Below are 15950 nucleotides of genomic sequence, written 5' to 3'. Positions count from 1 at the left end.
CAGTCGCTCATTAGTTAGTGAGGGGAGCATTGTGGCTGTCATCTCTGCAGGCTTAACCACTAAATATTCTGCCTCTCAAGGTAAAACTCCAATGGTATATGTTTTAAATTTATCTTCTTAAAATGTTCTGATCTAGTATCATTTCTAACTCAGTCAGTACTTCCATGGCCAAATGCTAGCAGAAATGTCTATTGCCCTAGGAATTAAGCCAAACAAGCTGAAAAAAAGAATAGAGATTGTCCACAGGCAGTAGCCCAAGAGCCACTCCAGACCGTGGATCTGCCAGCCCTCCTCCATCACTGGTGTGGCTGGCTGAGAGAGGATGTGATGATATTAACAAGGTCACATATTAAATATGCCTTTTCTCCAAAATCTCACCAAAATCACAGACGTCATCTGGCTTGGCTTGCTCCATCTCTGGGGCATTGGCAAACCCTTCATTTCAGAAACATAGAAAAGTAGAATCAGCTTGAGGTTCTAGGTATGAGGCTGTCTGCCTCGTATAACTGTGTATATACTGTGTATCCGAGAGAGTTCTCATATTTGATGAACACTAATAAAAGAGAGACACTCTGGAGGAATGAGGCTATGAGGCTTAACTTGTGCTGCCCAAGTAAGTCCACGAATACTCAGGATATGCTCGAAAATAGACAGGGTCAATTAGAGTCTAATTCTTGCTCCACTGAAGACCTTCTCAAGGGCAAAATTTGCTCATTTTCACCTTTCAGAAAATGCCAATGAATAACATATTACTATCATATGTAAACACACTACATCTACACTAAGTATGTGACAAAAAAACATAAATGAGTAAAAAAAAAAGTGCTCCAATTTTATATATACATATAATTGGTATCTTTTCCCAAATAACTGTGTCAAGTTAAGACAGTACGGAGGGAAAAGTGACACATTACTCCCTATAACAATAGATTTTGGTTAGTAATTTTGAATCAGGAACCAGAAGTAAAACATGAGTGCTTAATTCTGAAAATACCGTTTTCTTCTTTTTTTTTCTGTAGATAAATGTATTCTTGATTTTTCTCTTAACACATACAGACATGCCTGCAAGCACCTATTTATATGTCTGTATATCTAAAGACACATAAATTCCTGCAAATAGTTGCTTATGCAGTTGAGATTCTGGAATGTGGGAGTAAATATAAGAAGTTGAGCTTCATGAGACCCTGTTCTTTCGTCCAGAATTTCTTTTGTCCATGGTTCCTGGTTGATCGAGTTTTGCTTCATAATAACTTACTGTTCATTCATCCTGCTGTCATCTATTTTGCACATTGTTAAGAATATTGAGTTGTAAGAAGAAATAGGTCAGATGCCATAAAGAATAGCATTTATAATTGTAACTGACAGTCATTTTTATAGTTTAGGTTTTTGGTGATACCTTAAGAATATATGGAATTTCTTGATGTGTTGCTGAGACTAGATTTGAATATATGTGCTTGGGTCCTACTGAAGAAGAAGGGAGGAAAGGGTTTGTAAATAAGGACACAGGGCTTTCCTTAGGTTTAGAACCTTCAAGTGGTCATGACAGGTGACCTTGGAATGTCACCTGAAGCAGGTCAAGTAAGCCTGGACTTGGGCTCAATAACAACACAGAGGCCTGAGACCTCGGCCAAGGGGAGGACAGTGGAGGGTTCTCTCCTTAATTCCAGTGTGGGTACAGGTTGTTAATATTTTATTTCTCTCCTCTCTAAGGAGAGATAGGAATATGTAGGTCCAATATCGTGGTGGGGACCCTTGGACTCCCAGCCTGGAGAGCATAGTTCAGAGAAAGAGAATGATGCCCCAGAACTTATAGGATTTTATCTTTTAAACCAAATCCATCAGATTTAACAATCTTTGCCTTTGAGACCAAAAGGTAATTATAATTTAAGATCCTGATCCTGAGATTCTGAGAGATTGAGTGACCTTAAGAATCACATAGTCCATCCCTTTCATTTTAGAGTTCAGGAAAATAAAACTCAGGTTAAGTGAATAATCCAAGGTCACAACTGGCTAGTGGCAAAGCCGATACTGGAGCCCAGATACCCTAATTTTTAGTTCAGATGTCATCTCTCCATGTCTCCCAGAGTTCTTGGTTCTTAAAAAGACCAGAAATATCTTGAAACCATGAATCCCTCATGAGTCAAATTCCACTTAAAATGCAGCTTTCTTCAGGTCTGTGATTTGGGTTTCTGCTCAAGATGCAATTGCAGGGCTGGCCCTGTGGCTTGGTGGTTAAGTGCGCGCGCTGCGATGCTGGCAGCCCGGGTTCGGATCCCGGGTGCGCATCGAGGCACCACTTCTCTGTCCATCCTGGGGCCGAGTCCCACATACAGCAACTAGAAGGGTGTGCAGCAGTGACATACAATTATCTACTGGGGCTTTGGGGGCAAAAAATAAAATAAATAAAATCTTTAAAAAAAAAAAAAGATGCAATTGCAAAGGCCCATTTGCTATGCACAGGACTGACCACTCCACCTTCCAAAAGATAGCGGCAGGCTTGGCCAACATTGCTTAACTTGAGCTGACTAAACAGGCCCCTAACGGCCCTATGACAAGGGGTTCCTTAGTCCATCTAAAAGTAAATGCTTCCAGAATTACCATTTCCACCCAGAGTTTCCAGAAACTCTCACCAAGGGGGTAAAAGTAAACGTACGGTTCAAACCGACTGTTTCAGAGAATGGCGGGATGTTTTGACAGTGATAGGAGCTCACTGCAGTCTGCAAGATGTCAATTCAGCAATGTTTTCCATTTTAAGCCTGGGAGTCTGCCATTCTTTTCAGGGAAGACCAAGGGTTGCAGAGATCTATCGAGTCCAAAATTGGCATTTTCCAAAGCATTAGCGTGTAGAACAGCAAGGCACAGAGGGAGTCACCTCTTTAAAGTGAAATAGGCAATTTCTTTCCTTGCCATTTATTAAATTTCTTATCTGTTTTTGTAGAACCCATCTCCATGGTAACTGTAAAATAAAATCTGTCATTTGGTATTGAATTTCTAAGAATGGGCTTATAACACCTACCAAATATTTTACTTTTGATGGTCAATTCTCCCCAACAATAAATGCTGGAGTAAAGCCAAGTGTAAGCTTTGGGTTGAATGTGCCTGTTAATTCCAGCAAAGGTGAGATTGTTTTCCCTTAAATCTTCTGGGTAATTGCCTTAACCCTCCACTTTAACTGAACCTGGAGGCATAGCTGAGAAGTGTTTCTCTCAGGGTTTTATCTTTAGTTTGTAGATAGGTATTTATTATACAACATAAATGGAACATAAAACAAGCTTTAAAAAAACAAGGCCTTTTGAGAATAAATCTTATTCAAACTACCAATTACCCACCATCTCATCACTGAAAGTGAAAGCTGATCTTTTTTCCAGCTACTAGATGAGTTTGCTGCTGCCAGCTGGCTGTCTAATTTCCTCCCTCCTCTCTGGGTCTCTGTTTCCATCTAACTTTCCGCTTTTAGCCCACAGCCTTGGACTCCTACTAGTTGATAAATGTCCCAAAATGTTCAGTGCTCTTCCCTGTGTCCTATTCACCGCTGGGCCTCTATTTGGTGTTGGGCATTTTATTTTAAAGCCAGCTCTTAATTATTTAGATGCCAGTTAGCCAGGGGTCTGGAATTAACTTGACTCTGCTCTTTCTCCATTTCTTTTCCGCCGCCTGCCTTTTGGCCACAGCACAGCTTGTTAGTTCCTTCATGAGGGAATGAGGGGCAGGAGCAGGGTAGGGATAAAAGCTTGGAGACTCAAATAAGCTCATTTCATTACTTGTTGGCAGCTCTGGTTAAAAGTTTGGCAAGGGAGCGTATTAAAAGCACATAATAAAAGTAAACTTTATCATGTACGTCTCATTTATCCAAGCTCTCCCAGATTCCCATTCCTGGGGTTAAATTGGAAGCTGACAGAATTGCACTTGGTACCTTATATTATGGCAGGAAAAATAGAGTTTCTCTGACTTGGCAAAAGCTTGTTTAATGAGCAGCTTTGCTTGGTACTGAATCCTTTCGGATCAGCAAGCACGGGGCAATCAGCCATTGGAAATCAAGCTACCATGTTGTCACAGGCTCCCCACAGCTGAGCTGCAATGGTACTACCTAACAATGGGGTTTATGTTTTTGTTGCATTTCAATTATTTTTTTCTGAATAAAACAAGAAAAGAAAAAGCCAGATGAGGGAATTGGAGTAAAGATGCTCTTATACTGGTCATGCAAAAATGCTGTGCTAAATTCTTCAATTAGGACAAATTATTATACCATTATTTTGCCTCAATTGACCTACAAAAATAAAATATTGCTGGGCCATGAATTGCATTCTAAAAATAAAAGTAGAGTTCAGTTTTATCAGTTTCCAATTTTCTGAGGACAATTTCAATTTTAAGGAAACTATAACTTTGAAATCCTCTTCCTTATAGGATTTGATGGCAACATTGGATTCTGAAAGACTAGGACAGCTATTAAAACATAGCATGTATGAGGAACTTATTCTGAAATCTTCAATTTGTACTGTTATTAAATCATCTAGTAATTTTTATTTTATTGGTATCTAAAGATCTGAGAATTGTATTTTCCCTTATGTCTACCACAGTGTGTCAGTGTGTCTGAGAGTCTTCCCCTCGTCTGGGGAAAAGAAAGCTAAAAGACAAAGAATGTGGGAGATCATATAAAAGATAAATTTAGATACAAAGAGAAATTTCATACCTTTAAGTGGACTTTTAAGCATCAGAATGCATCTCTAAAGGGATGGTAGGACTGTCTTTGAAGACAAAATAATTTCTCATTTACACGGATAACTTAAATATGATTCTGTGTGATGAGAGGGTAGTTGGCTGAAATGATCCTTAAGGGGGTGTTATTTGTACAGTGGAGAAGAATTATTGGCCAGACAGCTGGGTTCAAATCCTTGTTGTGCAACTTACTAGTAGTGTCACCTTGAGCAACACACATAACATTCATGGGCTTCAATTTTCTCAGCCATAAAATGATGAACACAATGACTCACAGTGGTTTTGTGAATATTAAATTCGATCAATATAAAAAGTCCTTACCATGGTGGCTATATCATAATGTGTTTTCAGAAGGTAGTAGTCTTTTATATTAAGGTCCCTTGCAACTTTCTAAAAATAGAGTAGTGCTACAGATGCTAATTTAACCTCTGAATAACTCCTCTGAACGCCTAATAAAATAAAGCAGTGAACATGTCCATGCTAATGCTTATCCTGGTAAATCAGGGGATAGATACAAGAAAGAGGTGCTAAGGCAAATCAATTTTTGCCTAATTCCTGTCTTTTTGATAGCTCATAGCACTAAACCTCTTTTCATTGTTATGATTTTTATCTATTGTTAATTGGTACCCTATCTACTTTCAAAAAAGCTTTGAGATCACTTAAAATAAAAACAAATACATTATATATTTCTGATAGAACTGTTAAACATTTAAATTTAAAAGAGAGCTTAAAAAAACAGCAGTTAAAAAAAAGAAAAAGAAAAGAAGAGATCATTATGTCAGGAATCAGAGATAATCATTGAGTTACTAAAGTTGAAGTTGAGGTTTCAGTTTAATATTGAGAGTCCTGGCAGCCAAAGCAAAAAGGGCTCCTTTTATTATTAAATTCTTAGAACCTTAATGGAATTAGTTGTTTGTGTCACTTCAGTGTGGAATCTTGCAAGGGGTTGCTGCTCCTTTCATGGGGCTTCGACTCACCCTTCACCATCCATGAATGTTTCCCCATGTAGGTCTTTACTTTTAATGTACAGTGAATTAAGGGTTTGAATCCTTGTTCATTGTTTTGAATTATCTTGATAAAAGGCAGAAATTACTTGTAAGCAGAAAACACAAACCAAGAAACTCATGTTTACAAGGTCTGAACTATGTGGAAAAAAGAGTTGGTAAAGTATAAAAATAATATGGCCAAATCTTTCCCTCCTTAGTCTACATCTATAGATATAAAGAGGATTCCCAACTTTTGAGGGTATTTTAAGCATCCACATGCATCTGTAAGGGAATTGTGGGGCTAATCTCTGAAGACAAAAGTTGTCAATTACACTTTAAATGAGTTAAATTTGATTCTGTGTGGTGAGTGGGTGGTTGGCTGAAGTGACTCTTAAAGAGGTGGTACTTGTACAAAAGCAAGTAGATTTTCAGGAATTATCCAGACAGCTCAGGCTGCATTAGCCTGGTCTCAGCTAACTCTTTGCTTGTCACTAGACATAAAAGGTTTTTTTTTTTAAAAAAAAGATTTGCTCTTTATACAATTCCTTGGATTCTTGAGAATTTCCAAGTAGCTCACCAAATTGTACCAACTGCCTATTCCATTCCAGGCACTGTGCACTGTGGGAATCCGTCTGTATGTTTATTATCAGCATCCAATTAGCCCAGAAGAAATGAGGAGATGCTCTTAAATTGGGGGCTCATCTGACCCAACCTGAGCCAAGAGGCTTGAGTGGTCCCTTGTTTGTGCTGTGGCTGGAAGTTGCTATTTTTTTTTTTATGCCATTTGTCTTTTCTGCTTTCCATTTCAAAGATCATCCTTTTCAATATGTAACCTTATTTTCACAAAGACTTTCATCATGTTTGACTTCCTAATTAGTTTCATCTCTGTATCTCCATCTGTTGTATACTCAATTTATTAAGATCAGTAGTGCAAATGTAAGTTTTATGTAATTTGAATTGCATACCTACAAAAGATAAACCATAGTGGTCTGAATGTCCCTCAAACAATGTGTGCCCATTACTTCCTCCTGTAAAAATAAGCATCATATTGTATGTTTCCTACACATTTTAGGTAAACCGCCAGGATTATTGAGATTAATTTGGGCAATTCTTGTGGGTACCTCACAATATACACAATGGTGCTGAATAAATATTATGTGGTAATGACTTCTTAGTAGAAAAATTATTGTGTAGTAGACAGCATTATTGTAGATTAGCCAAAAGCTATAAATTTTTTTACTCTCTAAAATAAGAAAATATTGTCACTGCTGAACTATTTTATGTCATCTTGTATATAAGCATGCTATTTTAAATCTTTAAAAAAGCAGAATACTTGTGCTACATTTCCTTTCTTCTAACATAAGATTTAATGACCATTGAGAAATATTTACCTTATTTTAAACCCTCTGTGCTTTGAGATCTATCACTATATAGCTTTGTCAACATCTCTCACTCCAGCATAAGTCTGAAAAAGTTACCTTATGCTATTTTGGAGGAACTTCTGTCAAAAAAGAATGGTTTATTATCTCTTAGCTCAAGAAGAATCCATGTCTAGACCCTGTAGCAAAGAAACAAAGCATATCCATCCCCAGAAGCTGCCATTGTTATGGCAGTGTCTTTTATTTGCATCTTGCCAGGGGTATCAATAAATCACTGGTACGTGGTACACAGCAGTACACCATTCAGCCATACTGGGAAAAGAGGCGCATTAGCTCTCAGCCCTGTCCTTTCCGGAAATGAATTCTGCTCTGTTTACCTACCAAATTTGTTACTTCCTCCATATAAGAAGGCATTCGTGAGAACTCAGAGACCCCTGGATTCTTTCAACAATCTGTTTTGAAGACAAATAACCCAATTTAAAAATGGACAAAAGATTTGAACGGACACCACACAAGGTATATGAATGGCCAAGAAGCATATGAAAAGATGCTCTATATCTCGCATCATCAGAGAAATGCAAATTAAAACCACAATGAAATACCACTACACCCTCACTAGAATGGCTAAAGTTTTAATGACTGATGACATCGAGTGTTGATAAGGAACCAGAGCAATTGGAATTCTCATATGTTGCTGATGGGAATGCAAACTGGTATAGCCACTTTGGAAAATCTCATAAAGTTAAACATACATTTCCTGTGTGAACCAGCACTTTGCATTTCTAGATATTTACTCAATAGAAATGAAAACATATGTCACACAAAGATGTATACGTGAATGCTCATAGTAGCATTATCCATAACAGCAAAAAACTGGAAGTAATTTTAATCTCCCTCAACTGGTGAGTAAATAAACAAAGTGTGCTATATTCATACCACAGAACACTACTCAGCAATAAAAATGTATGAGATATTAATACATGCAACAACATGGATGAATCTCAAAAACATTATGCTAAATGAAAGAAATCAAACACAAAAGAGAGGTTACTGTGTGACTCCATTTATATGAAATTCTAGAAAAGACAAAACTATAGTGACAGAAGGCAGATCAATGGCCACTTCAGTTTCAGGGATTTGAGGAGAGGTTTTTTGCAAAGAGCACGAGGAATCTTTAGGGTGATAGAAATATTCTGTATCTTGATTTTGGTGGTGGTTGCATGATTATATATAATTACCAAAGTTTATCAAACTGAACACTTAACACTGATGAATTTATTGTATGTAAATAATACTTTAATTTAAAAATGTTATGCTAGCTGCTGTTTTGACTCATTCTATTTATTATGAAGTGATAAAATCGACTCCAAATTATTGACCCTTGTTACTGAGAAAATCAACTCATAATCTCAGAAGCCGTCTCACACCATGACTGTTCCCATGAAACATGCCATTCCCTTTCCTTCTACTTCTGTTTTCAGAATGCAGTTGCTGCAAACATCCATGTGTTATTTTTTTCTCTTTGTTCTATGTCATAAGCAACAAGCACAGTGCCATTGGAGAAGTAAGCTGTTCTACAAAAATGTATACCCCTTCACTTAGGAAAATGTAGTAAGAATTCTTTACAAGACTCTGTTTTGAAAATGTTTGTATTCATAAGAGTGATAATATTTAGAATCAAATATGTGCAAATAAGGTTGTTGGTACAGCAAGGTATAAATCACTAACCTCTCACTTATCTGCTGAAGGTGTGAGAATGACCAACTCATTTCAGTAAAAAGGAAGAGTGAGACCTACACGAGGCCTCACAGGAACGAGGATCATTTGTGGAGGTTACAGGGTTTGTATATATACAAAAACAAACTTCAAACCTACAACTGTTTGAAATTAAAATGGGCTGCCTTGTGAAGTAGTGAGCCTCCCTTTACTAGAGATAATGAAGCACAGGTTGAATAAACACTTGTACAAATGTCATAGATGTTATTCCAGCATCAGCTAAGAGGTGAGTCTGCATGATCTCCAAGGTCTTGCTCAACGCTGAGATTCTATTATTCGACTACATCATTAATGACCTTCTCATCTGCAGTTTCACCAAAGTCATGGATCAAAAATCTAGATTGCAGAGAGAATGTGCTAGTGGTCACAGACCGCTTTCTTGAGCAAGTTTGAGAACTTGGCTACAGAGAGCAGAAAGAAAATAAGAAAATAGTGGTACATGCCACAGGATCTCGACAGGGCCTAATGAGCACCTACTTTTTAAGAACATGAATTTCAAAGACAACAGAAAGGAAGGAAGTTGAAAAGGGAAAATTGAAGTGAGAAAGAAATGAAGAGAAAATTGAAGAGAAAGGAAATGAGAGGATACAGTGTAGGTCCCTGTATATGAGGTAAAGTCACTGGATGGTTTTTAGCTTTTCAGTAAAGTGGGAGGCAAAGTCTTTTGAAAAGGACGGGGAGAAGATGAGACTGAGGGTTTAAAGAAACATAAGGCGGAGAAAGGATGAATGAGAGGATGTTTGAGGAGACACAGGTGTCAACATAAAATTAAATATCTTGGATGGGTTATTCACATGTTCTGTGTCTCCCCTGGCAGCTCACATACAAAAAAAAGCAGACAGCAGGTGATCTAGGATTGAGAGTAATGTTTAGTCCAGTCTCAGCTAAAGATCAAGGGAGAAGAGAGATTTGCAGCAGTGGAAAAGAGCAGCATTAATGTAGTAAACTTGAAAGACCCAATGAAGCTAGAAAGTTTAATGATGTGAGTACAGCAGAGGATGCTTAGAGCTTTTGGGAGAGAAGAAGAACAGGAACAATCTCAACAATAATCAACATTTAATGGTATTTTACCAAGAGTTTTTATAGACATCAGTTTATTTAATTGCTGCAACAACTCTGCGAGGCAACATTATCTCCTAATTTTCAGATTAGGAAACTGAGGCTGAGATCCAATGAGAGACACTCACTAGGTCACAAGGCTGACATGGTGAGGCTGGGACGTGAACCAGGTCTTCTAATACCAAACAATCCTTCTCTTCCTTGGAACTCTACTGTCTTTTCTGTGTGTAGAGCCCAGTGTAAGGGATGGAGCGGGAGAGAGAAGCAGCAAGCTTCTCAGGACAGAGGCTGTCGTGTTCCTCACCATGTCTTCAGCATCCCCCGGTGTTAACCAGCACACGGCACGTACTCAATAAATACAAGGGAACTGAGAGATAGCACAAGTCCTATAAGGAAAACTCTTCTGTGAAACAGCTTGAAAACCACAGAAATATAAATAAATCAACCACTTAAGTCGCCATTCCTTTGTAATACGTAAACCATCACGTTCAGGTTTTTGACCTCCATCTTCTTCAGTCTTTTTATTTGTTGTATTTTTTAATTGCACTGTTTGACACCCCTTGAAATTTCCCTTTTTTATTTTTGTTTTTAAAATAATTAGTCCAGAGCTATAACCTATATGACAGTAACAATTTAGAAAGGATTAATAAAACAATATATTCATCAGTTTTCATTTAGCATGAGTTAGATACTAAAAACCTATTTAAATGATATAAATTGTCAAGTCCCTATCATTTTGGTGTGTATTGCTTATTCTATGCATCTTAGATGGTAATAAGCATGGTTTGAATTAAATTACAGTTATCGGCATTACATTCTGTCAATACATATTTAATGCCCACAGGAGGAGTTTATTTCTAGAATTGCCTTCAAGATTTTCATTAACTGCAAAGTTGCAAAATGCTGACCACACTTGAATGCATTTTATAATCCAATGGTCTGCAAACCAGGCCATGTGTACCCATAGAAACCTTACAGAGGTTTGCAAGCAGGGTCAAAATCAATTGGCAGAGCCACAGCTTCCAGATGTATGCTTTCCTAGATGGATCTGCCTCAGAACCTAGAGTTGAATGTCATGCTACACCTCCTTTCTCATCTCCTTCAAAATCTCCTTTCTTTCACTTTACAAAATAAATGCATACCTCTCACCCATCCTGCATTTTTCAATATGGCAAAGAGAGAGACTTAGGGTGTAAGTATAGTGTACTTGGGGACACTACAAAAAGGGACACTTTGAAATACTGTGTCTGCCAAGCCTTCTTTTATCTGGGCACCAAGTCTGTCTCTCAATTGCATATCCAAATTATTTCAAGGAGGAAGTGAAAATTTACATGTTTACTTTCCACAGTTCAACATTAAATATTCACATTAAAAAATATTGGAGATAAGTTGATGTGTAATATTTTCTTTTTATTTAGACTTGAATAAGAAACATTTTATTAACTTTTTAACATTTTTAATATTAACATTTTTATTAACTTTAGCCAAATATTTACTGGATATGATAAATCCATATTCATTTTCTACTTGTGTACAAGTGAGTTTACTATCATTTTGTCAACCAATTCTTTGCTCATTTATTCCTTCTTACTATTTATGAAACCTATATTAAAATAATAGAGTTATGTTGTGGCTGGGGGGAAGTGGAGACGAAAATTTCAGAGATAGGTTCTTAACAGAACTACCTGAACTGTCTCGGGTTCAAAGTGATGCCTGGTGTGGTGCAAAGTGTGCATCGTGCTGGCTAGTTTCAGCATCTGTAAAATGCACCATCCACCTTAAGGTCTGGTGGTGAATCCCCAAAGAAACAACTGATATTAAATGTTATGTGGACTGTAGAATACTGTGAACACAAGTATTTTTATCCTAGAATAAATAGAAGAGAATAAGGTGTAGTCATTAAAACCACCACTTCCTCCTTGATCCCTTATCTCATCACCTTTTCTCCTAACTGGTACTGTTATTTTCCTTCCACTTCCATTTGTCAACCAGCAAATGCTCACCGCACACCTGCTATCTGGTCAGTGCACCTTCCTCCTTTCGAGCAGCTTTAGGACCCTCTCCTCCTCTACAAATCTTCTCTTTATCTCCCATCCTTGCAGATAGGTGATGGCTAGCTTTGACACACCAAGCCAAAATCATTCCTCCTGGGGCACTGTGACAAGCTCATCAATGTGAAATTATGGATAAGGTTGCCCCTGAGAGACTCAGCTGGACCAGCCACAAGGTGTGAAACAAAGCTGTGTCTCTGAACACAATAGATAATGACCTTGATGGAGATGCTTAAGGGCAAGGCTAGCCTCTTTAATTGCACATACACTGTAATTCTATTTCACAAAAGCAATGATATCCTAGCCGCTGTTTCTCTGGCCACTCATTTTACTCTTTCATGGTTAAAAATGTCATTCTTTATAATGGCACCCACAGTGTGCTGCAATTATACAGAAATGCACTTCCAGTTATAACCCTTCCCTTGATTAGAAGGCACCAGCAAAGCACCTGCCAGAAAAAGTAGTCCATTGTAAATACTATTAGTTCCCCTTTTATATCAATGCAGAACTGTGCTGGCAATAAAATCAACTGATTGATGCTCACCATTATCTGAGGCAAGAGTTGAGAGAGTTCCTAAAAGAGAAGTGTGAGTTTAGAAGTCACCTAATAACTCAGTGCATTTGTTTGGGAAGAATAGTCTGGATACCAAATTAGAAGCATCGAAAACAAACACCTGCTGTGCCAAGTGCTTTCTACATACACCCGGTATTAGATTTGCATGGCGATTAAGTGCAGCAAATTATGTGTCTTTTAATTTACTAAAGATAAAGGTAAGTGCTAGCTATGAAGAAGTCCTGGACTGGGTCACTAAGCCAGGCTGTGAAGTCTCCCTTCCCATATGCCTTTAAAAGCAGCTCTGCTCCTGGTAGGTCTGGCATGATTTCTGAGTCCTCCTGTCAGAAGGTGAGAGGATGGATCTACCAGTCTCTCAATGTTCCTCACAGGTTCTTTTCCTGTTTTCTGTGCATTTTCCTCCAGGACATCCTGACCATCAGTACATTTCCTCACTGGGACTAAGAAAGGTTTATATTGTTATGTCTTGACAGAAGTTTAGTTTTTTATGCATCAGAATTATTGTCTTCACTCATTCAATAAATAATTGCTGACTATCTCCCATGTGTGAGTTACTGATATTCTGTTTGCTAATATATTATGGATTCTTCTACCTCATGTGATTTATTCTTACTGTAAAACAAAGTAACTTAGAATAACTCCTCTTTTACCACACACTCCTCCCAAAATATTTAAGTCAAGTTTAGTTTTTGTTTTTTTCCCCTGGAAAGGTTTGTAAGAGTTCTTCAAGCTCTTAAATTCTGAATGCTAGATGTTGAAACCCTAATAAAACTTTCCTATCCAACTGAAGCTTGATTCTGAGCATTATTTACTTAGAATATGGTGGCTTCTTTTTTAGGTAGTGAGCAGAGAACGTTTATACATGAGCCTTGAACAGAAGGTTGATGTACCTCTGGCCATTGGAAAGAATAAAGACAAGGGTTGTTAAGGAAAGATTCCCAGAGGTATCAGTCAATGCTTCTGTAACTCTGAGAGCTAGCATTCCCACAGTTACTCCACTCCTAGCCACCTTGATTGTGGCCAATGGCCTGGCATAATCACCAACCTTTGGACAATCCAAATTTCTCCATATGCTCCACATCACCCATTTCTACTCTGAGTAGATGAGCCTCTTAAATCCAATTACTTCAAACATGCAGATTTTATCAGAAGGCTTTGCCTTACTTTTTCTTATCTGAATCTCATCTTTGCTCTGAAATGTCCTCTGAATCTCATCTTTCCTCTACTATGATGCCCTAATAACGAGGAAGTTGTTCCTACATGTGAAGTTCCATTTGAAATTCATCTGTTGCTTTGACACTCTTCTTCATTAACTTTCACTATGTTTTCTCAGTTTCTTTGACATGAAGCTCTTATAATTTACCCAGCAGAAATCCCTTCAAAGGAGCAGAGGCATAGAGGACTTGAGAATTATTCAAAACAAAGAAAAGCAATAAGTATTGCAATTTAATCTTAGTAGAAGTTTAATTTTCCCAGTGAGAGAAAATAATATACCCATAAAATGTCACTGTAACATAAGGAGCTAAACTCATTTCTCCATCTACAGTTTGATAAGGAAAAAAAATTTAATGGGTAGTAGCTGATTGGTAGTTTCCAGCATGGGGAAAACACGGTATAAATGGCTCCCAAACAATCCTCCAACCCACGCTCTAGTAATAACACGGTAACAGACAAGGTATTTTAGGGAAACAACTGCTCTTAAGAAAAGATTTTCATGTAATTTCTTTTCCTTAAATCATACATCCAAGGTATTTTTATACATGTACATTAAGCAGTATCTGCAAACAACGACCTCCTAGGACTTTTAACATTTTTGAGGATCCTACACTTCTTAAAGAGCTTTCTGACTTCTCCCGCCACAGGGGACCATGGATATACAGGCAGATTGTCCCAGGGCCTAAAATAGTGACAAATTACCATTTAAAAAATAGTGACCTGACTTTTTCAGGTTCTTAAGGAAATTTAGCTGGAAGTAGCTTAGGCACTGGCATCAATATGATGACTGTGACAAACAAGTGTTGATCATGATAAAAGCTCACTTTGCAGTTTAATTATACAAGAACTATGGAATTAGTAAACTGGTATGGTTAAATATCAAGTTCTAGAGAGATATTGGACCGGCCTGGCAAAACAATGAATTCTTTGCTATTTAGCAGCAGCAGAATTTTTTGTGAGTTATATAGAATCATAATGTACACCAGACACATATTATCAATCTCCAAATAATTATGTAGATTGTACACCAGAATTTTACACTGCTTATCTTTCTGTAATGATTCAGAAAGCATTTCAATCAGAGCACCTCAGGGTAGGATCTGAAGTTCTTATTGTGCCAGAGCTGTGTGGAAGCTGGCAGCTAATAAAGGCGTCCTATTGATAAACTCCAGGCAAGGTAGAATTTGCTATAATTTGAAGGAATGCTTAAATATTTGTTTGACCCTGAAAAAGTCCATAATCTTTCCCTGATCCTCAACACCATTCACACTACTGTCTCCATTGACCAATGCTGACAATTCCGATCATACACACATGCACACACACGCCCATGTGTGTCGGTGCGCACGTTTAACTTACACACAAGTCAAAAAGTGGCCAAGATTATTTTGAACGCTTTTTTTTATATGCAGAAAAACTAGTCTAATCTCTATTCTATTCTTCTAAGATCTAGGATCCATCTAAAATATTGCACTAGGGAAAAAGACAGAATCCAGCCTTGATAGGCTATGTGTTCATTTTTCCAGCTTTGTTGGGCAGTGAAAAAAATCTGTTCTGATATATGGCTTATTATAAAATCTATCAGGATTCAATTTGAGGGGCAAATAGTTGAGAAAAAAATATATTTATGCGTGCTCCCCAGTTCTCTTCCAAGGTGTTATTGAGTACATATGCAGCCCAAATGACAATGGGAGAAAAGAGTTTAGAAGTTGAGAGTGCAAGATGTAAGATGGGAAGAGAAAATAGAGCAGGAACTGTTGGAAAGAGGGCAGTGAGGGTTTTATGCTTGTTTTTGTTTTGTTTTTTCTTTGAGAAGGCACAGACTGAAACAGCTTTAAATATTTACAGGAAGGAACCAGTTATTTTATCCATCCATTCTTTCATTTAACAGACATTTTTTGACCATCTAGTGTGTATCAGACATTGTTCTAAGCGCTAGAGAACAGCAGCAAACAAGACAGGCTAGATCCCCATCCTTACTGAGCTTGCCATCTCTTTGGGGAAAATAGGAATAAACAACAAGCAAATAACATTAATTTTAGTTGGTGTTAAATGCTGGGAAGAAAATGATACAAAGTGCTGTTGGAGGTGGACTATTACTTATATAGAGTGGTTAGAAAAGGCCTCTGTGAGGAGGTGACATTTCAGCAGAGGCTGAAGTGACGAGCAGAAGCCAGTCACGAAACAATATGAG

The 15950-nt window shown here is 37.7% G+C and overlaps 1 protein-coding gene across 1 annotated transcript in view; it reads right to left on the bottom strand.

The window, feature by feature from the left end:
• Nucleotides 1-15950, bottom strand: part of SLC35F1 (solute carrier family 35 member F1) — a 385894-nt gene that overhangs the window by 180068 nt on the left and 189876 nt on the right. The window lies entirely within an intron of this gene.

This window comes from Ceratotherium simum, chromosome 19, assembly GCF_057802395.1.
Source record: "Ceratotherium simum simum isolate JZ-2026a chromosome 19, ASM5780239v1, whole genome shotgun sequence".
Classification (NCBI taxonomy): domain Eukaryota; kingdom Metazoa; phylum Chordata; class Mammalia; order Perissodactyla; family Rhinocerotidae; genus Ceratotherium; species Ceratotherium simum.
This window is presented reverse-complemented; position numbering and strand designations above follow the sequence as displayed.